At 46.5% G+C, this 25,052-nt stretch overlaps 1 pseudogene; it reads left to right on the top strand.

The window, feature by feature from the left end:
* LOC147962793 (uncharacterized) overlaps positions 1–18,331 on the top strand; it is a 146,169-nt pseudogene extending 127,838 nt beyond the window's left edge.
* Positions 18,332–25,052: the final 6,721 nt, after the last annotated feature.

The raw sequence follows: 25,052 nt of genomic DNA, 5'->3' as shown, positions 1-25,052 counted from the left end.
TGGTACATACCCTCAGCCCCGAGGGTGAACTACTCCCTCCTCGTCATGGAGAGCGCCGGGATGATGAATATGGCCATCAGTGAGGGATCCCCCCTCTGGCAGGGTGCCGGAAGAGGGTCTCGATTGGTTTTTGGTGGCTACAGAGGCTTGCGGCGGCGGAACTCCCGATCTATTCTGTTCCATGATGATTTTAGGGTATATGGTTATATATAGGTGAAAGAAGTCGGTAAGGGGAGACACGGGGGGGCCACGAGGGTGGGGGCGCACCCAGGGGGCAGGCGCGCCTTCCTGCCTCATGGCCACCTCGAAGCTTCCCTAACTTCAACTCCAAGTCTCCTGGATCACGTTCGTTCCAAAAATCACGCTCCCGAAGGTTTCATTCTGTTTGGACTCCGTTTGATATTCCTTTTCTGCGAAACACTGAAACAAGGGGAAAAACAAAACTGGCACTGGTCTCTGGGTCAATAGGTTAGTCCCAAAAATAATATAAAAGTGCATTGTAAAGCCCATTAAACATCCAAGATGGATAATACAATAGCATGAATACTTCATAAATTATAGATACATTGGAGACGTATCATAATGCATGTGCAAAACAGAGAATTAAAAAACACAGGATTTCTGCCAATCTGGGTGTTTGGTTCACAAGAATTGGAAGATCACAGGATGCAAAGAAGAAGTGTACAACCTCTTTGCGGAAGCCATGTCGATCTCAGCGTGATTGGGTTGGCCGGTGAGGACGCTCCGGCTGACTTGGCTGTCGGAGGAGGGGAAGAAGATCTTAGGCGTCTAGAGATGGAGCCCGAGGTATTGCTCCTCTGTGATGGAGGGTTTTGTCGTTGGAGCAGCTCCGGTGAGTTGTACGACGCTGAGGCTAAAGCAGGACAAGAGAGGCAACGTTAACCTGAGTGGAATTCTAATAGCATCTCCAATAGATGATGTAAAATACATAACCACAAAGTGCTAGATGTATACATCAGCCGCTCATCTCTAAACTTATCTGTCAAAACTGAACTTAACTGTCGGAACTGAACTTAACTGTCGAAACTGAATTTTGCTGTCGAAACTGAATTTTACTATCGAAACTAAACGCACTAGGGGTGAGGCTACACGTCAGTCGACTGACTTTTTCATCTCTGGTCAGTCGATTTTGCAACCGTTGGATACGAAATCAAGGGCCTGCAGTTCATCTTCAACCTCCACCCCCCTGAGCCGCCAGCCACCACCGGCCAAACAGCCGCCACCCGCCGCCCGCGGCCGGTGGTGCGCCACCCTGCCCGCCCCGAAAACACTCCCCACCGCCAGTCCGCCGCCGCCCCGGCCATCCCTCTAGGCCCCCCCGTGCCGAGTTTTTTCTCCAACGATCCCCACGCCACCGCCCCACCACCGCCGGCGACCACCGCCCCCACCCTGAACCCTAAGATAGATAGTGGGGTACCTCTCCGGCGAGCCCCTCTCCCCACTGCGGCTAGTTCTTCCTTAACTCCGGCGAGCCCCCCCACCCCCTGAAGTGTAGCTAAATCGAAGAAGCATCGCAAGCAAGAGCAAGAGCGAGAGCAACATTGCGAGCAAGACCAGACCAGGCAGGGGACCAAGAGCAAGAGCAGAGCAGCAGCGCGACCGAGAGCTAAAGCAGCAGCAGCTCCTACTGACGTGGACGTTGACGCCGAGGGAGCGACATCGTGGAGGAAGTGGACGGCGACGCCGCCGTGGATGGAGCCGCGCCTTGTCGGCTCGGGACCGAGCGCCGACAGCACCGTGAGATCGAATCAAGAAGAAAATGTGGCGATTAGTTTACAACCTCTTTGGTGGCGCCGATTAGGCCGCAGCTTCATCCGAGGAAATGGTGATGATGATGCTCTTCCGGTGGTGCAGGTGAAGACGGCAGTGTGCGAATGGAGGTGGCGCAAAAGACGAGGGGAACGTCGGGGCAGCTCCTTGGAGGTGATGGACGGGTGACTGAACCGGCGGGACAACCAGATCGACGACGGATCCTCATCCAGTACGGTGGATGAGGGACGTCGAGGTGTTGCTGTGGACGACGTCGTCGGGGAAGAGGCTCCGGCTGGGTGGCAGACGGAGGAGGGTGTGGGGCTTCGCGGGTTTTCCCGACCTCGGTGTACGAATGGGTGGGCGGATGGGATGGGATGGGAGTGGGGAACCATGCCTTAGGGACGCGCTTGTCCGAAATGTGGGGTAAGTTACGAAAGTCCCACCACCGATTTGAGGCGGTTCTTTTGATTCAGGGGTATCACAGGCATTTTGCGTGTCGGGATTTCACATGAGGTGGAAGTTTTCGCGCGCATTGTAATTTTGGAATAGCAAGGCGCGGGTTGAGATGGAGGGAGTTGTCGAAGCACAACGAGACAAAGATTTATCTTAAATATTTCGGGCTAACGAGGCGCAGGTTGAAGAGGCGGGAGTTCCGCAGCACGATAGACAGAGACGCTAGCTTGAAATTTCGGCATAACAAGTCGCGGCTTGAAATTTCGGGAGAACAAGCTTAACATATGTACCCAAAAAATACAATTTAGACTAGTATGATATACTACGTACAATGTGTTTAACACGCACAACACACAAACAAACACCATTTAGACTAGTAAGGTACACGTGCATTGCACGCATGAGATTTGGCAACCAAATTATGAATAAATACCACATTATAGCATGTAAGCTTTGAGTCATATATGCAAGATGTAGATGTTTCTTTAATTCTTATAGTTCATTTCATTCAAAATCATCTAGTTTTTATAAGAAAGCTAATCTATTATAAGATTCATGGAATTGTGCGTTGTAAGGCATAAAGTAAAAACAAATCATGTAGAAAAACATTTGGGCAATTCTGATACGGAAGATTCTAGAACAAAGAAGAAGTGCTTGTGTTTTGAGGTTTGTGCATTATGCTTAAGTTCAACCATAGAGTCTTCTAGATTGTACATGTGGCAAAATCTGGTGGAATCTAGATGATATCCAACGGCCAGTAGTGCTCAAATTTGCCAGCTCTGCACCATCGGATTGGCCTCATCCAACGACCATCTTTCAAAGTTAAAGTTATCCGCACACTATATAAAAAATATAAAATATAATATATATATATAGGGGTATAGATATAGATATGTGATGCGAAAGCCACCCATCATCTCCAATTAGAATAGTGTGTCCATGCACAGATGCAATGTGGCCAAACGATGTCTGCCATCGGTATCTCAAATTCAAACCAGTCTGACCTTGTTCAATGTGTATACATTACAACATGCTCATTTCCAAACCACACCGCGCAGATCTCCGTTATATTCATGCATGCATGGGTTTCAAACATCATGATCTCTTATTCAAATATTTGAATTCAACTTTTCATTTATTATGACCTCACCTAGTCTTTTACACCCACATTGGTCTTCTCTTTATAATTGTACCACTAATTTTTTCTCGTGCATGCATGCACACAAACTACCAGTCGGTATTATCCATCGCACACATGCAATCTTTTTCTTCAGGTCGGTCTCCCATGAAGGCACACACACACATCCTCCTCTCCATCATATCGGGCATTCTTTATCTCTCACGTGCATGCGTAACGATCGATATTCCTCTATGTGTGTGTGTGTGTATATAGCTAGGTCTTTCATAGTTTTCCACATGAACCGATCAATCTATATATCTAGTGACGTCTCACCCTCTTTCCCACATCCACATCGATCAATCTAAACCTCTCTATATAGGATTACATATATAGCTAATACACCTACATTAATTATATATCCAACGCCCCCCCTCTCATCATCGATGCCTTCCGCTTCATCTCTCAGATGCGCTCACGATGGCGAAGACAAGGGGCAGCAAGGGCCCTGCCGCCCCCCCTAACATCACTATATATCGAGGCTAATATGAATGTGATCATTAGACAATTGCTGGTAAAAATGGTTTAAGTTGATGAATTGGCCCTCCTTGTAAAGGATTAGCAATGCTTGGCCCCTAGCTCATGGGACATTTTTATGGCTCTGCCACTGCGCGCAACAGCACACGTTCTCGCCCCCTCTCTCTAGATATCGATCTCGCAGTTGTGCACTCCTTCATAGTGTCCCTCCACTCGGCCCCTCGCACCATCTTCTAGCTCCCCATCGGATTTTGCCACATGTACAATCTAGCAGACTCCATGGTTGAACTTAAGCATAATGCACAAATCTCAAAACAACAGTGGTTCTCCTTTGTTCTAGAATCTACTGTATCATAACTGCCCAAACTTTTTTTCTAGTTGAATTGTCATTATTTGTTTTAACTTTATTCTTTACAACGCACAATTCCATGAATCATAAAATCAATTAAGGCCTTCTTTGATTCAAAGTATTCTCGAAGGAATTTTGGAGGATTCTAATCCTTAGGAATTTTTCCTATCATGGTTGTTTGATTTGTAGGATAGTAAACCATAGGAATTTTTCCATATGATTCATTTGCACTAGATTTCATAGGAAACATCCCATCCACTCAAACCTCTTTGAAAGAATTCTGCATTTTTTCTATGCACAATCAAACACTTGTACCATCCTGTAGGATTCAAGACGACATTCCACTCTAATCCCATGTTCTTCCTATTTCCGCGTTTTGGAAATCCTACGAATCAAAGAGGCCCTAGGTTTTTTATAAAAACTAATTGATTGTGAATGAGATGAACTATAAGAATTAAACGAAGGTCTAGATCAGGCATATATGAATCAAAGCTTACATGCTACAGTGTGGTATTTATTCATAATTTGGTTGCAAAATCTGGCGCGTGCAATGCACGTGTACCTTACTAATACTTCGAGTATGTGCAAAACACAATGGCACGCTACACAGTGTCTCTCTTACAGTTCATGAATCCCCATGGCACATGTGGAGGCGTTGTCGCGACATCCTTGTGTGGATTGATCATAGTGACGTGCTGCTGGTTCCAGAAGAATGTACTCGTCCTCCCTAAGCCGCACTGGCGGTACATGCACGAAGCGAAGATGTGCACGCACGCCACACACACACACTCATTCCCTCGCACGCACATGCGGGTACACGGGCGGACGCAATTTTGTAGTAAGATCCATCCCAGGTGATAATTTGACGCATGTAAAGTCCTTCACTTCATTGATGGTCAATTAATACAGCGCATGCAAATTGAGTGGGCGTGAGGGCGGAAGAAAGACATTACTACTCCATTGCGCGCATGCGAGTAGTTAATCATGGGTAGCTAGTAGTACTTCCATTGGTCTCCTTCGTATTTTGTGCCAATTTTTTACAATAACATATTATTTACGCATCTGAGCAGTGTAGTCTACTTGAAATTTATGTTCCACTAAGCACATCGGGAGCCGTTTCGGGCCTCGAAACCAAAAACCATCAATTAATCTTTACCTTGTTCCCATCACATCTGGAAGTACTAGTTCTACAATTAAGTGCACGCCTACTCACACCTACCAGTACGTACCAAACCTGAACGTGTTCCCACTATGCAGGAGTAGGTTATTAAAAGGGGTACTACCGAACCAAAAATTACTCTACCTTCCTCCTCATAAGTCCTCCTTCTTCGTCCATCCTTGCCATGGCCGGTGTGCAGAGCTCTGGGTCGAGAACTACTCGTATCAAGGGAGTGGCAACCAAGGCTGCGGAAAAAAAAGAGGGCTCGCCGCCATGCAGAGACCTCGAAAGATCTCTCACGGGCAGGCGATGGCTCCCAGGAGTGCCCTAGACGCGGAGGCGAACATGTCGAGCTGGCGGCGCAGGAGTCGTTATCTCTCGACGGCATGCCCGATCAGCTCAATAAGCACCTCAATAAGCAGAAGGAGTTCATCCACGGCTTGGTGGAGCTGCTGAAGGAGAGCCTCAACGACATGCCCGCTGAGCTCAATGAGCAGGGGGAGTTGACCGCCGGCTTGGTGATGCTGCTAAAGAAGAGCATTGCCTCGGAGAAGAAGGCGACCGACAAAATCTTGCAACTTCAGGAGGACAAGACGAGCTCTGCCACGAGCTCGACCTGCTGAAGGAGGAGAACGCCGGCTGTAAGAAGCTGCATGAGAATAGTAGTTCCTTGATGAAGATGTTGCAGCCCCTCGTCATGGAACAGAAGGAGGAGTTGACGAAGTTCGACATCGAGCACCCGGCTGCTGTCAAGGTACGTAATGCGTCCGTGGAACAAATGATGAAGGCTCGCGTCGAGAAATCCCGCGTCATGGACACAATGATGAAGATGGCGGAGGAGACGCGCAAGGAGATGGAGGTCGTGGAGGCGATGAAGAAGCAGTTACGACTCCGCAGCTAGCAACCCTTCATGTAGTGAGAGCAGCGCCCCAGACTTGTGTGTGCGTCTTCCTTCTTTTTTGGGGGTGATAATCCTCCTTCTTTTGCTCCTATGTTTCTTATTTTGCTTCGGGTGTTTCTCCGCACGTGTCACCTTCTCTGCGAGGCATGAATAGAACAATGCTAAAAATGAGATGACTAGCAAATTAGATCATTCTTTATCGCCAGTAGAACAATGCCTCTTGCTAGTAATATAGTAATAAGAGTAGAGAGTAGAGGATATGGCACTGGGCTGCCGTGTTTCGTGCTCCTCCGTCGTACTCCAGTGGAAAACTTGAGTATACCGCAAGGTTCTTTGCTCCTCCTCAGGTCGTCGGCACATTTATACGAGCAGTCAAATCACAAGGCCCCGCCTTCCAGCAGTAATGAGCCGTCAAATCACAAAGGCACTCGCCTCTTGTGAAAAGGACCAAGCTAGACTGCCCCGCCATCTAGCCTTTTAAAAAATGTATACATTTGTACAGTAGTAGTATCGATGGATTGCGCCATGGAGCAAAACTAACAAGATGTAATTAAAGAAAAAAGGTGGTACATATAGAGAGCGCTTGTCGCCAAATTATGCATATACTATATGACACTACCCACTATGAAGGTACTAGTAACATAGACTAGTAACTAGTCTATGCTACTCTCCACTATGACCAGCCAAAGTCAAGGTGCGGATACCAACGAGGGCATGGTTGTGTCTATACTTGGACAACTCACCCGACTGCATGCGCACCAGGCAGATGAAGCTCGTGTCGTGTTAGTGCCCTGTGCGGCCCACACATTCACCAAAACCTCGCGCCTCCATCTTAACCTCCGCGTTTTTAACTTCTCAATCTCAAGGCCGAGGAGCAACATGAAACCTATGATAGAGCCAATCAGATGGTTGAGAACACTACAATTCGTAGCTACAGATGCGCGTGTGAGAGAGGACGAGTGTGTGCGTGCACCTCTTCTCAGAGTACAACTATATGTGGGTGGCATCGACCTAGGGAGCAGTGATGGTGCGTGCGAGAAGTCCCAAGAGATAGGTGTAATGCGTCTGAAAAAAAGACTAGTCTATAGCTCGCCACGAGGCTATTCCTGTCGAACGCCAAGCGTAAGATATGTATCCGACAGTGCCAGTTTTTGCACGTACACAGCCGCAGAAAAAGAACTAATACCATGGCATATGCTACACCACGGCCGAGAAAACGTGCCGACGTTACGCCATCCGGGAATAGTGCCGCACTTCGAAACTAGAACCGTCAATAAATTTTGAGCGCATCTCGTCACATTCCAAATGACTACTACTACCACGCTATATTTAATTGCAAATCTGTTCACACCGATCACAACCTAAACGGTTTCCCACTTAGGAGCGTATTAGTAGTACTCGGTTATAAATACTACTATGCTAAGATGACTGCACATTCCTTCTCAACTCCTCATCCACAAAAAACAATCAAGTCAATCAAGCCATAGCCAGCGTGAGTTCTGGGTCGACAGATTTCCACCAGGGAGAGGTAAGCATGGAAGAGGAAGCACGAGAGATGTCCCGCCTCGCCACGAAAGCAGCCGACATGTCCAGCCGCACAGCAGTAGCAGCACAGAGGTCCCGCTGCGCCGCCGAAGTAGCACGGAGGTCCCGCCGGGCCGTCGATGTAGCAGACTGGTTCGGCCACGCCGCGGAAGCAGCAGAGATGTCCCGCTGCACCGCCGAAGCAGCAGGGAGGTCCCGCCACGCCGCGGTGGCCTGGGAAAATTTCTCGCGAGCAGGCGAGGACTCTTACAGGCGCATGCATGCGATAGTCCATAGCCAGATGGATCAGATCTCCGACTGGGCGAGGATGCAGGACGAGGCTACCGACGTCATCCGACAACTAGGGGAGGGCAATGTGAAGCTCCGGGGCGAGCGCGACCTGCTGAGGGCGAAGATCGCCGGAAGGACGAGGCAGGAGGAGGAGACCGCTGCCTTGTTGTAGAGGACGGGCGTCATCATCAAGAAACTTATGGACGAGAATGCCATGCTCCGTATCGAGCGCAACAGTTTGGTGGCGGAATCTATGGATGCTGCCAAGCAGCGTATTAAAGACATGAAACTGATGAAAGAGATCATTGCCCGCCACGAGAACTAGTCTCCGCGACCAGCATCGCATAAAGAAAGTAGAGATCAGCGAGCCAGAACGTTGTATGCATCTTCCTTCTTCTTTTGCCCTTGTGTATTTCGGGCATAGCCGCATGTGGCTTTTTTAATTATCTTCCTAGTTATGTAAGACAATTATTATCAACTCTCGTCGTCCTTATATATATTCATCAGTCTTGCTATAAGTCGCAGTAGATGCTATATAGGTCTGTCGGATCTTACATCAAGATCCGTGCAAAATTTTCTTTTTAGATTTTCTTTTCTCTCTCTTAAATCTCAGTCAAGTGAGACATTGCCACGCCATTAAACAGAGGCTTAGGCGCCATTAATGGAGACCTTGGGAGAGAGGTGGACAGCAGATGGAGGTCAAAGAGCTCGCCTCCCGATAAGCACGCGTAGGGGTCTGATCGCACGCCTCCCTTACTCAAATAGCTACCCTGCACGGCGCCTCCTAGCTAATAAAAAATAGGGACACGTGACGACACGTAAATGGTAAGTAGAACGCCCATGGTTTTAATAATACTTGTGTTTCCGATTGTAACATGACAGCACTTGTTCCAAAATGACTTTGTTGAATGTTAATGTGTGCGCCTTCGCAAATCGGACAGCAAAATTACCACAACATCTTGGTGCCATGTCATGACACCAAGCCAAGTTTCATGATTTTCATGTGTGTTTCGGATTTACAGGAATTAAAAAACCAAGTTTCTCAATGTTTCCAGCTGAGCAATGATGCCCAGATGTTTGAATTTCATTCGCATTTCTGGCATGGGACCTAGAAATTTACCCGAGGACACACATGTGATTTTTAAACCAGCTTTGGTGCACTGGAGCATGTGCTTGTATTTAAAATTTGAATTATGCACACAAAGGTGACACGTTCCCTCTCAGAACCACGAGCCTTCTTGAGAGAAGCTCCGGTTTGCAAGAAACTTATACCAAAACTTGTTCTTATTCTGCAAATTTTTTTACCACAGCATGGTAGTACCATGACATGACACCATGCCATGATTTTCAGGCATGTTTTGGATTTACAAGAACTTTAAACCAAGCTTCTCAATGTTCTCGGCCGAACCACGATGCCCAGATATTTGAATTGCATTCCCATTTCTTGCATGGGACCTAGAAATTCACCGAGGACACACATGTGATTTTTCAGTCAACTTTGGTGCACAGGAGCATGTGCTTGTAATTCAAATTTGAATTATGCACATTAAATGACCAAAAACTCAATTAATGTATAAAAAAGGCCAAACGAACCCGGAATAATTCCAAAAGTTAATGGTGTCCAGCAAAACACACCCCTCAAATAAAACTAAGCACCCTGGAATTCTTTGACAAAACTAAGCACCCTAAAATTCTTTGACAACTAAACTGCTGGCTATACCAGGGTGCTTAGATATTGTCAAAGAATTCCAGGGTGGCAGTATGTTGGCCATATATATTGTACGTATATAATGTCAAGAAACGAGTGGTAGTACTATACCAACTAAAAGATGAAATGTATGAAATATAACGAGAAGAAACATAACATAGTTCTGCTGGGGGCTCAGCACAACACACCCCTCAAATAAAACTAAGCACACCAGAAATTAAATTAAGCAACTAATCCTGTAGACACTGCATTAGAACCACCATGAGCAACGACACTGCCACCTTACTCGGAGTCCTCGTCCACGTTCTCGACTTCGTCCTTGTCCCTCTTCCTCTTGGGTGATACTTCTTTGCTTGAACCGCACACTTGGCTCTTGCTCTTCATCCACCCTTGTAGATATTGAAACAAAGGTAGCCATCCATTGTAGCATAGTAGATGTGGTCTATATCTAGTATAGTCCACTGCCATGCACGATGAAATGTGTGCGGACGTTTCTTCAGTTCTCCATACGAAGGATGAACCATGGCTCCTGCCAGGGTCAGCATTGAAGGCTGATCAAGGGAGGGTACTAGCCCTTCCTTCTGGAGGTCAAAGGGGTCGCCTACAACGAGGCCTATCCGACCCAGGATTTCCTTATCGTTCCTAAATTCAACAGTAAGAATTTGACTTGGCCGCCCTTGAGGAACTTCTTAAATTCCTCGCATTCAACGTCGGCATGGCATATGTGGTAAGCATAAGTAATGCACGCAAACCTGGATCACGGCGGGCTTCTTCTTCTCTGCCTCCTTTAGTTTGTTCTCGCTTCCCAGGACTATGGTGTACTCAACATCTAGCCCAGCGACCCACTCGTCATTTGAGTTTTCGAACATGCGTTTGAAGCGAGCAAGGCATTCTTTCACCGTTGCGGAAGAACGGGTGTAGATGACGTCGAACTCATCACCGGTAATGGTTCTAACCTTGTACTCACCGCCGATCATGGAGATTTGGGACGCCATGGATTGGAGGAGGGTTAGGATTAGTGGAACTACCGTAATGTGAAAGGACGGGACGACTAGGAGTGGTTTATCGATTGTAAAAATGTCGAGTGGGGGGCGCGTGCGAATGGCAGGGTAGTGGCTTGCCTGGTGGATAAATGGATTCATGCACATTACTATGGGGGCCTAATTAGATGTCATGTCTACTCGACGCCCACTTAAATGGCTTTCGGTGTCATGTCAAGCGTCGGGAAAATTACAGGTGATACGAAGCTTTCCATTCTCCCATGATACGGGCTTCCGAGAGCCCTTGGATCTATGATCGAATGGTTACATGGCGTGATTCTAGACCTATGGGTGAATATCCTATCCTGGAGGGTTATTCTGCAAATTTTCAGCAACTTAGCATGCGACCGTTCGATCTCAGATCCAAGGGCTGCTAGCAGCCCGTATCATGGTCGCGCCTACCACGACCGTCGCCTCGCTCGCGTGGTCGCGCCCTTGGAGATTTAACACGGCGCGTTAGGCTATCTGATGTTGGCATGTCATACATAGTCATTACTTAGTCACTCATACAACAAGGTTAGCTATAAGGATGGCTATAAGAGTATTTTTTGTTAACTTCTCTCTATCTCTTTCTTCGTAGTATTTATTGCATTTGACAAGGAGTGACCTCTTCCAATGAAATGGTGCTTAGATGAGGTGCTATGGGCATTAAATGGCTTAGCAACTCAAGTCCCCAATGCATAGGTGCTTAGTTTTTTGTTTGCTAAGTTTGCTTCATCTAGGTACACGTGCTTGTCACCGTTTCTTCCTGGGGTCACCAAACTAGTCTCTCTCTTCTTAATTAACTTGCCACATCAGACTTTGTGCCTATGTGGCAGGCTTAGCACCTGTAGGATCAAGTACAATAGTGGGCTATAAGCCCGCTTTACATGGCATTTTTGCATATATGGGGGAAAGAGGCAAGGAAAAAGTGGAGGAGTGGTGGAGCATCGGGAGAGGCACCTGTATGGAGCTGGTCAGGAATCGGGAGACTCAAGCCGGTCGTAGCGCCGCAGTTAAAATGATAATGGCAAGTCAAATCACCGGGCCCCGCCTGTCTAGCAGTAACTCACAGTCAAATCACACAGCCCTATGTTTGCAGCAGCCTACTCCCTCATTTTCTCGCGTCTCTGTCGAACCGACTAGGCGGAACTGCCCCGCGTACCGCGCGGGAAAAGCCCCGCCCTCGACTTTTAAATAGTACAGTATACTAATTTTTATCCATGGATAGGGTCATGGAGAAAAGCCTCAAGAAAACGGCGGTACACATGTACGGAGTATACAGCACACCCGTCGAGTTCGCGTCGCACCCTAGATGATCGGTCGGTCTGGCACGCCGCTCTCTGAATGGAACACGCGTCAAATTGCGTTTGCACACACATGTGGGACCGCAACTGAGAACCGACCATAGGCACACTCCCCGGCCCCGCAAGTCGGGTGAGTTAATAGAAGTACATATGTTGGTACCGTGACGATCCCTCAAAGACACGGAAGATCAGTTCGTCCATGCATGTGACCAGACTCCAGCAGACATGCCTGGATTGGCTATCGTCTACATATCGTGCAAGCTGTGTTGTACAGGGCTGTAGTTCTGGTGAGAAATCTAAAAAAAAGGTTTCTTGTCATCTCGCAAAATTAGGTGTCATGTTCTTCAGATCACTTCGAGGGTTAAACAGTGACAACTGAGTTGGGCTAGTCATTGGGGGCACATGCACGAAGACTACTCGGCTGCCATCTAGGTCAAGCCAGCTATGTTAATTAGGACATCTATCGACGGACCCCTTTTCTACGAGTTTATCTTTAATTTGAGCTTTGATGCTCGTCTAGTTTGTCCGTCGGGATTCATCTTGTCTCCTTTGGGCAGTGAGGTTATGATTTCTTGTCATGTGGCATTTTTTCGTGTTATATGTTATAATCCGGTGCTTCAGATCAAAATGACGACAATTGCGCCTCCGGGGCACGTGCATGATGACTTCTCGACAGTCATTGCCGAGGTCAAGCCGGCTCCGGCCGGTAGACAAAAGAAAACCAGTACTCCACTATATAGGCAGGAGCCTCCGCGCTTGCTTGCTTGTGTTGCTCTCTTCACACTGTCTCGTCCTCTCCAGATCTAAACACGAAGGGGTGGCCACTCTCTCTCTCTCTACTCAGCGCTGGTCATAGATCCAGCCGGATCCTCTCCGCCGGGGAAGGTGAGAAGGTGCAACGTTCACGCGGTCGTCCTCGGCGAGGGCTCTTACCCACTGCCGGTTCGTCCCGATCAGCGTGCCTTGCCATTCTCTCCCAAGCATCGCTGGCGAGGGAGGGCCTCCCACCCCTTCTTCCTCTCTGCCGTAGTGTGGGCAGATCCAGCCTCCCGCCGCCCACCTAGCGACATCCCGGCGACCCTCAAGTATAACTTCCTTCAAAATCGGCCTTGCTCTACTTCCCGAGCTCCTGACGTCGCTGCATTTGTATCTTTTACTATTTCTCAGGCCCCCTCGTGTAGATAGGCACTAGTAGAAAAAGGGTCAAACGTGAAGCACATTAGTGCCAGTTTGTATTTGAGCCGGCACTAATGTATACATTAGTGCCGGTTCCAACGGCTAGCCGGGCCGCTTTCATTAGTACCGGTTCGTGCCACGAACCGGTACTAATGAGAGTGGTGGTAGGATGTGGTCAGACAGGTGCCCCTCCAGCCCCTTTAGTACCGGTTCTTGGCACGAACCGGTACTAAAGGTCGTCCTACATAGACCCTTCGTCCACCCGAGCTCACTCTGTTCTTCCCCTTTCCCCTCTCCTCTCTGTTCTTCCCCTCTTCCTCTCGAGCTCATCACACATTTTGCCCAAAATTTGTCAAGATTCGAAGGCCCCCATCCATTCAAATGATCACAAAGGTTAGCAACTTTGTCCTTTCATCTCTCATTGCTAGATTAGCTCTTGCAATGCTTTATATAGTGATTAATTTGTGAGTTTAGTAATTTGGGAGGATATATATATGTGCTAGTATTTGATTTATATGCAATTAGAGGTCAAAAATAACACTTAGTTTGCATATGTAGGTGTGGTTTACTTAGTGCCTTCTAAATCTCCATCGTAGCCACCGTCGATCGCCCGCACCGTCCCGTCGCCGGCACCACCTTGTGGTGAGCCTCTCGTTCATGAAATTTTATATAAAAATTGATGTTTGTGTGATTTGGATATATAGTTACTCGTATAATTATCTTACCCGTACGTTGTTTGTTATACATATAGTGCCATGGTTTTGATATCCGTCCCCGTCGGCCCTTGTCCTTGTTATGATTTGGATGTGCTATGTATATTCTCTTTTAAAACTAGTTGCATTTCATGTTTATGACAAATTATGCCCATCAAGTTGACATAGAAATTTTTTCTAGGAGGTATGTGAACCGGAAATTCCAACCGACCCTATTGCGGAGAGGTTAAATTTAGTTGAAAGAGAAAACGAGTACTTGAAATAAAAATTGAAAAGAATTGAGGGGGAGAAGATGGAATTGGAGTTGCATGTTGCCCATGTCGTCGATGATCACAAGATGAAGATGGAGAAAATGCGCTTGAAGATTAGAAAGATTAGAAAATATGCCATCGATAGTGAGGCTTGGTATCATTATGCTGTTGGATCCATTGTTACCTTAGTTGCGATCTTGATCGTATTTGTTGTTGCATTTAAATGCTTTAGCTAGAGAGTTATTTGTTTGTTGCATTTAAGTGTTGTATGAACTTTATGTATGAACTTGTATTAATTTGGTCTATTCGGTGTTGTGTAATGAAGATGAGCCGGCAATGGATGTACGATGACCGATGCTCTCCCCAGTTCGTTGAGGGCGTGCATACATTTCTGCTTGCGACTGAGGCAAACAAGCGGGCGGATGGTTTTATGCCTTGTCCATGTGCTCGCTGTAAGAATGGTCACAATTACTCTATGTCATAGTGCGGGCAGAAGTCGACGGCCATTTTGGACCGAAACCGCCACCGCCGCCAAGGGAGAAAGTGCCTGTGGAAGTAGTTGACCACTTCATTCGTATGGCTCAACCACCAGCTCCTAAGCCTGTTGACACAGACTATGAGCGCCACATCAGGAAGTTACATCGACAACGTCTACAGAAGGAGGCGAGCTCGAGCTTGAGCAAACAACAAGCAGCTGTCGAAAAATGCGGGAAAACCGTTGCCCAGCTCGGAGAACAGGCGGCGCAATCGACCCCCCCCCCCCCCCCCCCCGCTTATTGTGCCGCCAACAACACATGACAGTACGCGCGCCCAATATTATTGTGGCCAAACAGTTTACGTTCCCGAGGTGGGCGATGTGGTAATAACCTAGGAGTATATAATGCAGGCTGAAGAACTCAAGATCACTCTTGGACAACTCCTCGAGATCGATGACATGCCTGTGATTACAGAGGAGGAAATAAAACGGAAATATGTCCGGGGCCAACCTTTGGTCGAGCCAGAAGATGTCAAGAAGCTCCCAACGAGAATGTATGAATTGCATCAATGGTACATGGACATTATCAAGAGATCCGATCGAGAGTCTCTCATGGTGTATGTCAAGAAGGATCATTACTACCATGAGAAAGCTGTGGCCGTTGAGTATTCTGAACTGTTTCAGTTATACAATCAATACGCACTCGACAAATCTATCGTCAGTTGCTATTGTCTGTAAGTGATTTCTTTCTGTAATTTAAGTTTCAAGCTAGCTGTAGTGATCCTTTTGATCAATCAGTACCTGTAATTATCCTCACTATATTCTTTTCTGTGGTATTATGCAGGATGAAGATGTATGAAATGAGAAAAGGTGGACGCTATGGCATTGGGTTCGTTGACCCAAACACCGTTAATGAATACACATGGAAAATGAAAAAGTATTATGAAAAGCAGGTAGAGGACAGCATGCTAGAGTTCTTGAAGCGCCTCAAATACAATGAAGATATACTACTTCCTTACAACTTCCAATGAGTCACACTTTTTTGTACTACAAATTCTCTGTTTTTGCCTACTAGCTAGCTACATGTTTTTGCTTACATATGCCCGCTTAATTAAGACATGCAAACTTGTGTGCATGCAGATTTCACTGGATCTTGTGTATCATTAAAGTTGACACCGGAACAGTTGAAATACTGGACTCGCTAATCAAAGCAAATAGTGACTACAACATCTTGTATGGGATAGTCAACAGGTAATTTCAATCATTATTAACTATATATCTCGGCCTATTTAGTTCGTCATTTCATGATATGAACTATTTAATAACCCCTTTATTCATTTTCTTTGTCGGCGGGCAGGGCTTGGGCAAGGTTCATCAGCGTCACGGAACGCGAATGGAAACCACAGCTGAAATGGTTTCGATCCAAGGTAAGTAATTAAGTATTACTAGCTAGCTAGCTAGCTGCCATCTCTTTAATTATCATGCTTGATTAATTATTATCTGATCAAATTAAATTCCATTCTCGTAATAAAGGCCCTGAAGCAGGCGCAGGGGACTGATCTGTGTGCATTCTGCGTTTGCGAGAACATTCGCATGATGGCGTCCGAAAGGAGCAGATCTCAAAGACAGGAATGGGTACGCTTGTCAGAACACTATTCACAATTTTTACACCATTATCGATATCTAGTCACACAACTAATACACATGCATATTGATCTCCTTCTTAACAGTTCAAAGAGGTGCGGGACAAGCTCCTAGAAACGGAGCGCGTAGAAGCACTTCAAGACGAAATAGCGGGATTTTTGCTCGGCCAGGTCATAAATCCGAAGGGAGAATACTATTACCCGCTACCGCCCCCATCGAACAGGTCATGAACCACTTTCAATTGTCATCGTGCTCCGAAGGCACCAATTAGGCTAATGCCACTGGCTCCGAAGGCAACATGCATATGTAGGAGAAATTGTATATAGCTATACATATGTGTATGTGTAAATTAATATGGTGGTTTGTGAGACGTTGATGATATATATATGATTGGTTCTACTAGAAATTCTATTTATATATATATATATATATATATATATATATATATATATATATGCATAACGTGTACAATCTGTAGTACCGTAAAATACCAACAAACGAAAAAGAATTAAAATGGAAAACACAAAATTAAATTAAAAAGAAATCATAAAACCAAAAAAACCCCAAACATTTTAGTACCGGTTGGTGTTACCAACCGGTACTAAAGGGCTCCCGGCCCCCGGAGCTGGCTCGTGCCACGTGGTTGCCCTTTAGCACCGGTTCGTGTTGAATCGGTACTAAAGGGGGGGGCCTTTAGTGCCGAAATGTTAGTGCCGGTTCCGAAACCGGCACTAAAGGGCCTTACGAAACGGTGCTATTGCCCGGTTCTGCACTAGTGAGGATCGATCGGCTATTCGAAAACCACCTAATTTTTTACTGTTAAGAGGTAAAACTAGTTCATGCACTCGAATCTAGTAGTACTTGGTTCAAACAAGGAAGAAAGGGGGTGGGTGATGGGGGAAGATTTGTTACATGAATCTAGGACTTGGTCGAAAGAGAAAATAATGATGGCGAAAAGTAGCAGAGACTGGCTATCCACCTCTCCACCGATCAAAAACGGCCCCTAACGCTGACTCTGGTCTACCCATAGTGCGTCTTTCTGTCATGACCACCTCTCGCCCTTCATGTCATGCCGCATGGCCAGCCTACTCGGCCAATACAGTCCAGTTACATTCCGCGGCGGCCTCGACCTCCTCCGCCACTTACGTGTCAATACGCGACACAAGTACAAGCACCGTTCGGACTTGTGCGTGTACAATCCCATGACAGGCCACACCACCTTCCTCTCAAAATTGCCTTATGTCCATATTAGCATCACCTCCTTCCATGAGTACGTCCTGCTCACCGCTGCGGATGGCATCGACTGCTCCTGCTGCTCTTCATGGATCGCAACTTGTGGAGGACCATAAAGGACTCTCACTATTTACGACCGCCACCGTGACTCCCTGTGGTGGTAAGTTCGTGACTATAGCCACCCCACAATCATCCACGGTGACCTTCTCCATTGGCTAGCGGACCACGGCAAACAAATCCTCAACTACGATGTGAGGACAAGGATGTCGGGACCGGTGAAGCTCCCACCTATCAACTGCAATGAAAACCAGCTACACTTGGCAACATCGTCAGTCGGGAATGTATTTAAATTGATCACTATAGATGGGTTCATGATAACCATGTGGCTACACATCCTCACAGTCCTAGCAAGTGGTGGTGATGCTAGTGGTTTGGTGCTGGAAAGTGTGATCGACATAGAGGAGAAGTTGTGGTCCTTGAACCCAGACCTTCCTGTTGTAGGTGGCCCTGATGTACAAGTTGAGAATAACGGATCTGGCAAGAGGAACGGTGACGTGGTTGAATTGCAGGTACGTAATCGCGCTTGCACGTTTCTTGAGATGGAGACAAAGGAGATGCATAGGCAAAAGTGTGGCTCCTGCTCCCCGTTGTTGGAGATCGACCTACCATCTCACCTAAAAACCATGAAAGTTTTCTTGTAGCTACCAAGCTAGTCAAGTAGGTAGGGCATGTTCAAATATATTTACCACCTTGATCGAGTGGTGCTTGATTAGTTTGTAGTTTTTAGTATCACACGAGCACACGAGTGCATGGCCTACTGAATAAAGTCCACCCAGATGCATTCTATATACATCAAGAAAGCTCGATCATAACGAAGTGGCCCGATTTGGGTCCGTGTGTCTCATCAGGTAGCCGATTCCGTTCTCCACACAGACTATCCTTGGTAATTATACAATATTAATGGATGGACCTGCAGTCGGAGACCACATACGCTTTCAAGGGTTCATATAGCTAGATAGCTACTTATAGCTAGGCATCTAACTCAAACGCACACGACCCATGGCGCCACGGAAACACTGGTGAAAGAACATATGTCTGGCGGCAATGGAGATCCCAATGACCCTCCCCACTGATCTCTTGCTTATTGATCTTTTCATGCTCATCCGCTGCGGTGCCATATACAAGCACTATCGTGGTGACATCCTAAGCCAACTGTTCATCCATCGAGTCACCCAGAAGGCGGCCCCTGCATGCTCGCCCACTCCTCCACCTATCACGATTGGCGCCTGACATTAGTCCACCCGGTCAAGCATGCCGCCATGTCTTTCTTCCACGACCTCTATTCCTTCATGTCACTCCATGCCGCTGATCTCGTTGGCCAGTAATATCCACTGACGTCCCGCGGCGGCCTCATCGTCCTTTGCTGCTGGTTTGAGTCCTCTTGTGACCTGCCCTTCATCTTAAAACCATGTAATATCTAGATTAACATTTGCAATGTCCACAACTATGTCTTTCTCACCGCGACGGATGACATCGACTGCTCCTTCATGCTGCTCTTAGTCGTTTTGAACAGATCAAGAATCAAAGTACACACCGTTACGTCCTCTTCTAGTACTTGTGCGAACCACTTCACCGTGCTGGTCGATCCCCAATAAAACAATCCTGTCATCCTCTGTGCTTGCGTCGTCGCCAGTCGTGAGTCTCCCATTCACCAATCGCAGTGATGTCGCCTAATGGGAACCTGCTGAAATTATTGGCCACAGACAGGCTCATCATATCTATGTGGCTACAACTCGTTATATTATCAACAAGTAGTGGCGGTTGGCCGCTAGAAACTATGATCTACATAGACGAGCGACTATGGTCATTGTGCCCATGCATCCCTCCTCGCGCTGGGCCTGATTTACAAGTTGAGTTCGAGAGATCCCGGAAGAGGAAGAGTGACGCTGTGCTGCAACGTATGCGAGGTCGCTTAGTTCTGGATTTGGAGACCAAGAAGATGCATATCCGAAATGGGAGGTCCTCTTTGATGGAGATTGACCTACCATCTCTCCTAGAGACAATTAAAGTTTTCTCCTAGATAGCTAGCCATGTAAGTAAGGTAGGACAAAAATTTCCACGCACAAACTGAGCCTCGATCAAAATTAAGTTTCCGTATATATATATATGGGTGTGTCTATAGCTCATCTAGATGTGACATATTATGTCACATCTAAGATGGCATCATCAACTGTTTGTAACCTTTTTTTGTTTTTGTTTGTCTCTAATTTTTCCTTGTCATCCATGCACGAACCGTACTTGAGTAAGATTAATTTTCTGCACTGCTAGGCTGCATTGAGTCGCTGATGCATGGCGCAATCCGATTGAGCCGCAGTGCTACAGTGTGTGATTTGCTGCATTGAGTCGCTGATGCATGGCGCAATCCGATTGAGCCGCAGTTCTACAGTGTGCGATTTGCTACAGGAATTTTGCGTCAACGACGTACTACATGTCCTGTACTAGGGATCACTTAACATGTTAACAAGCACTCAAGTCACAATGTAAACATTTAAAAAAAACAGTGAATAAATTGTAGAACGAGGTGAATATATCTTTAGGACGAGGTGAATATATTCTTACTTTTTTTTGTTTGTCGCGCACGAAAAAGTCAGGCACCCACCGTGTCGCAACTCGGACAAAAAGGGCCGGACCCCATTTACGGGTTGAGGATGGACTTGCAATTGAGACCAAAAAAGTCAGGCCAGATTGTGAGTTGAGGATGGACATGCAACTGAGACAAAATAAAGTCGGGCACCAGTTGCGAGTGGAGGGTGGGATTGCAACTTAGACAAAAAAAAAGGTCGTGCTTCAGTTGCGAGTCGAGTGTGGACTTGCAACTGGAAAAAAAGGTTGGACCCCAGTTGCGAGTCAAAGATGGACTTGAAACTGGGACAAAAAAGATCGGGGCCCAGTTGCGAGTTAAGGGTGGACTTGGAACTGGAACAAAAAAAGGTCGCGCTCCAGTTGCGAGTTGAGGGTGGACTTGCAATTAGGACAAACAATGTTAGACCCAGTTGCGAGCTGAGGGTGGACTTATAACTGGGACAAAAAAAGGTCGGGCCCCCAGTTGCGAGTCAAGGATGGACTTGCAACTGGGACAAAAAAGGTTGGGCCCGGTTGCAAGTCGACGGTAGACTTGCAATTGGGACAATATGTTGACCCAGTTGTGAGTGAAGGTTGGAATATCAACCAGGGAAAAATATCGAGTCCAGTTGTGAGTCGATGGTGGACTTGTAACCGGGACAAAAAAAGTTGGGTCCCAATTGCGAGTCAAGGATCGACTTGAGATTGGAACGAAAAAAGAGCAGGTTCCAGTTGTGAGTTGAGGGTAAACTTGCAACTAGGAAAAAAAAGTTGAGCCTCAGTTGCAAGTCGAGGGTGGAATTAAAACTGGGACAAAAATAGTTTCGAGCCCTAGTTGCGGTTCGAGGATGGACTTCCACTTAGACAAATAAAATTTAAAGTCCAGTTGCGAGTCGAGGGTGGGGGATTGCAACTATGAGAAAAGAAAGACGGGCCCGAGTTGCAAGTTGAGGGTAGAGTTGCAATTTGAAAAAAAGGACAACCCATGTTTGATGGTGGACAATCAATTAACAATGATGAAAAGAATCATAAATTTAAAAAATTAAATTGAAAAATAAGAAAATAAGAAAATAACAAATAACAAATCATGAATTTAAAAATTTAACGAATTTGAAACAAATAAATGAAAAAAAAGAAAAAGGAAAAAGAAAGAAAACAGAAAATTGAAAAATGTTCACTTGTAGCCACAACAGCCAACGAGGCACACACGAGGAACAAAATCAAATGGATGTACAGCGGCTTACTGGCACGACTGGCACCCCGCGAGTAACGCGTACAGGAAAAGTATCAATCAATAAAAAAATAAAGAATACTAATCTTGATGTCTAAATCATGTGGTTAGAAAAGTAGATGTGAGATACTATTTCACATCTAGATGTGAAATAGCAAATCTGTTTGTTTTTTGCATCGTCCATCATTGATTTGGGGTGCCTCACAGGGTGAAGAATTTTAGCTATATATGCTTGGGCCGACGTATGACAGATAAATTGTGGACGTCGTACACGGTGCCTACCTGGTAGTCATTGGAAATATTTTTTTTGTACTAGATAGAAAATTTCTTTTCTTATTGTCGTACAGATCAATATGGCTAATTTGGTTTAGTCTCGATCGGCTACGTCACAGAGGTGCACTTACGTGTTCTTTTTGTGAAATAGAATCTTCTTTCGGTGGCAGGAGTCCAAATGATGGATGGATATGTGTGTGTGTGTTTTTCTTGAAGATATGATGGATGTGTGTTGCATTTCTCATAGATTCATCCATAGCGATTGACGAGTACCCAAAAGCACTTGTTAACCTGCTTCAGGCTGACTACTGGAGCTGGAGGTAAAACTGGGTCAAGTGCTCGTGCATTCAGCAGAAAGTTGGTCTGTTCAGTGACTAGCATGCCATTATAAATTCCGCATGGGGCCGGTTCCATGCATTCCCTTTTTCTTCCACACACATGTTAAGTTTCACTAGCAGAATGGCCATGCGATTGCTATGGCCTACAATACATATAAATGAGTCAAACAAATGATTAAAATCATCTTCAAGGTCTAACATTATTTGTCCCTCATATGTCCGCGTTTGTTCGTACATCAAACGGGCGTCTAGCGGTTTCCCCAAAATGTAACCATGTGGGCAGTCCGGACTACCACAAATCAAGCCTATTTGTCGAGGAGAAACGTTGTTCTGCCGACTATCTGTCATGTTTTCTTCAACACGTGGTCCCAACACAAAAAAACCCACCCCACCATGCAGTCTTCCCTTTTCCTGCCAGGCCCATCCATTCCAGCTTGGTTTCGCGTCATAGTGGGACATTTCTAGCTGGAGCCCTCTCCTTGAAAACCGAATGACGCCCACGTCACCTTCTGATGGTGCAGAAAACAATAAGATCCCTCGGCAGGGTGCCATTCATAGATGGAAGTCACATATGGGAGGTCGCACAGTGAGTTTATCTAGGTTCGGGCCTTCGAAGAGTAATACCTACGTCCCACTTGTTGTTGTTACTCATGGTGGGATACCTCATGCAAGGGGTTACAATGATGTAGATGAGATTGCTACCACGAGTTTTTTTACTAGAGAGTAGAGCCGGGGATGAGGGACATCTAGCCTTCCGTTATATGCACGGTGGAGGGTAGGGTTTTACAGGGGGGAGATGGCCTCCGCCACCAGAGGATGTCACACTTTATCTATCTTATTTGTTACTAGTGTCTTCTTTGTTAAATATACTTAGCAGGCCTTATATCAGTAATGCACTAGCATCCATTGAGAAAACTCAATTAGAAACTTAAAGTTCCATTAAAAACATAAAAATGGTAGTATCTCCATAGAGTTGTGGTATTAACCAAAGACCATTTGTTAAAGCATATATAGCCACAATCCATCACCTGTTTCTCTCTTGCTATGGGCGAGCCATAAAAACCAAAAACAATAAAATTGATAGCAACCAATTATATATTGGTATTGGAATTTAAAGATCACTGCATATCTTGTTTCGACCACAACAGTTCCCTTTATTTGAGGTGGGGCACCCGCAAGTTTGGTAACCGACATTAACGAAAACCATTCTCTATTCTTACGCACAAAAATGTTTTAGTCGCGTGGACAGACATATGTTTATTTGCGTAATGCCCTCTTTTCTAGGCTAGCAAGCTAGGAAAATATTTTCATAGTTTCCAGACGGGATGCTAGGTTGATCTCCAAAAATGAGTAGCCCCAGTTATGCAGATGCATCTCCTTTGTCTGGAGATCAAGAACTACTAGAACACTAGAGCGGTATTTCATGTCTACCTGCAGCACCACCACGTCACCGCTCCTCTTCCCGGAGCCCTCAAAATCAACGACTACATCATCACTGCTGTGGATGATGTCAGGGCACACTGACCGTACTTTTTCCTCAATGTCGATCACATGTTCCAGTGACCAAGAACCACCGGTTGTGACCGTCGTGAGTTGTAGCCACACTGATATCTTGAACCCCTCTATGGCGAGCAGCTTCAGTATGTTCCGATCCGGTGATGTTGCCAAGTGGAGCTTGTTAAGACTGCGACTGGTGGGCGGGAGCTTCACCCATCCCGGCACCCTCGTGCGCACATCATATGTGAGGATTTGGTCACTATAGTACACTAGCCAGTGGATGGTACCACCATGGCAGATAGTAGGGCTGCTATATTCAATTGTGTCCATCCATGGAAAGTCTGGGTGTCTCGCATAAGAAGTCACAGGCTCCCAGGTACCAGAGGAAGATGTGGCAGCCAGTACTTTGATGCTCCATCCGATGACATCGAAGAAGAGCAACATGAAGGAGCAGCCGATGCCATCCGCGGCGGTGAGCAGGACCTATGCCTGACAATCGTCCTGGGTACTCTCGATACCGGTCGGTCTTGAGAGGAATGCGTGGTTGCCTGTCACGGGATCATATACGCATAGGCCAGAGGAGCAATCGTATTCAGGTTGACCATACATGCTGAGGACAACAAGGCCGCCACGGGATGTTACCGGATAGTAACTGCCTCAGAGATTGGCGGCGTGACGTGAAATGTTGAGGGAGAGGTAGTCGTGGCAGAAGTGTATGGTTGCGTCCGTCACAGGGTGGACCGGATTCACGAACTGCTCGTTGAAGGTGAAGTGGGCCAGCATGGTGGAAGCTGCCTGCTGGCTGAAGCGGCGGATGAACAATGGATTGAGGATGTCACGGCGAAGATGCTTACAAACAGCGGCACATCGGACCAACGCGAAAAAGTCGTCGGTGCTTGCCACAATCTCAAGTAGGAGATCAGCCGGGAGCGTAGGCGCTGGTGCCGGTGCCGGGGGATTTAGCGGCGTTCTGATGGCTCTTCCGTGGCGCCATAAGCCCTGTATGTAGGGAACGCTGGCACGTGCGTCGTCGTGTCCGTCCGGCGGGACTCGTTCCGATCGTCGGCTGCCCACAAACATCACGAACCCTCGTGTTAATATTGCGGAAATAATAGCCAAGCTGAATTGGATCGGACTCCTCCATCGGATCGGACTCGAGAACGGAATCCAAACCAGACTCGCGCCATATCCCCTTCCAACGTCGGAATACGTATTAACTCGCCGGTGAAGATGGACATGCCGGCCTTGTGTCTTAATTAAGTCGGTGAAGAAGTTGGTGTACTAATATGCCAGGGCATGCCTGTCTCGAGACGTTGGTTGGCGCTCGGGAGCTTCCCTCGCCCGCGAAATAATTAGGGGAAAAAACATATAGCAAGTGTGTAAAAAATGTTGCTTTTGTGGCAACGAAAATACGACCCATCACCTGTTTCTCTATTGCATCGGAGAACAATAAAGAACAAT

The sequence above is a fragment of the Triticum urartu genome, chromosome 7A, assembly GCF_056163025.1.
Source record: "Triticum urartu cultivar PI428250 chromosome 7A, HENAU_Tu73, whole genome shotgun sequence".
NCBI lineage: Eukaryota > Viridiplantae > Streptophyta > Magnoliopsida > Poales > Poaceae > Triticum > Triticum urartu.
The sequence above is the reverse complement of the archived record's forward strand: the minus strand, read 5'-3'. Positions and strand labels throughout refer to the sequence as shown.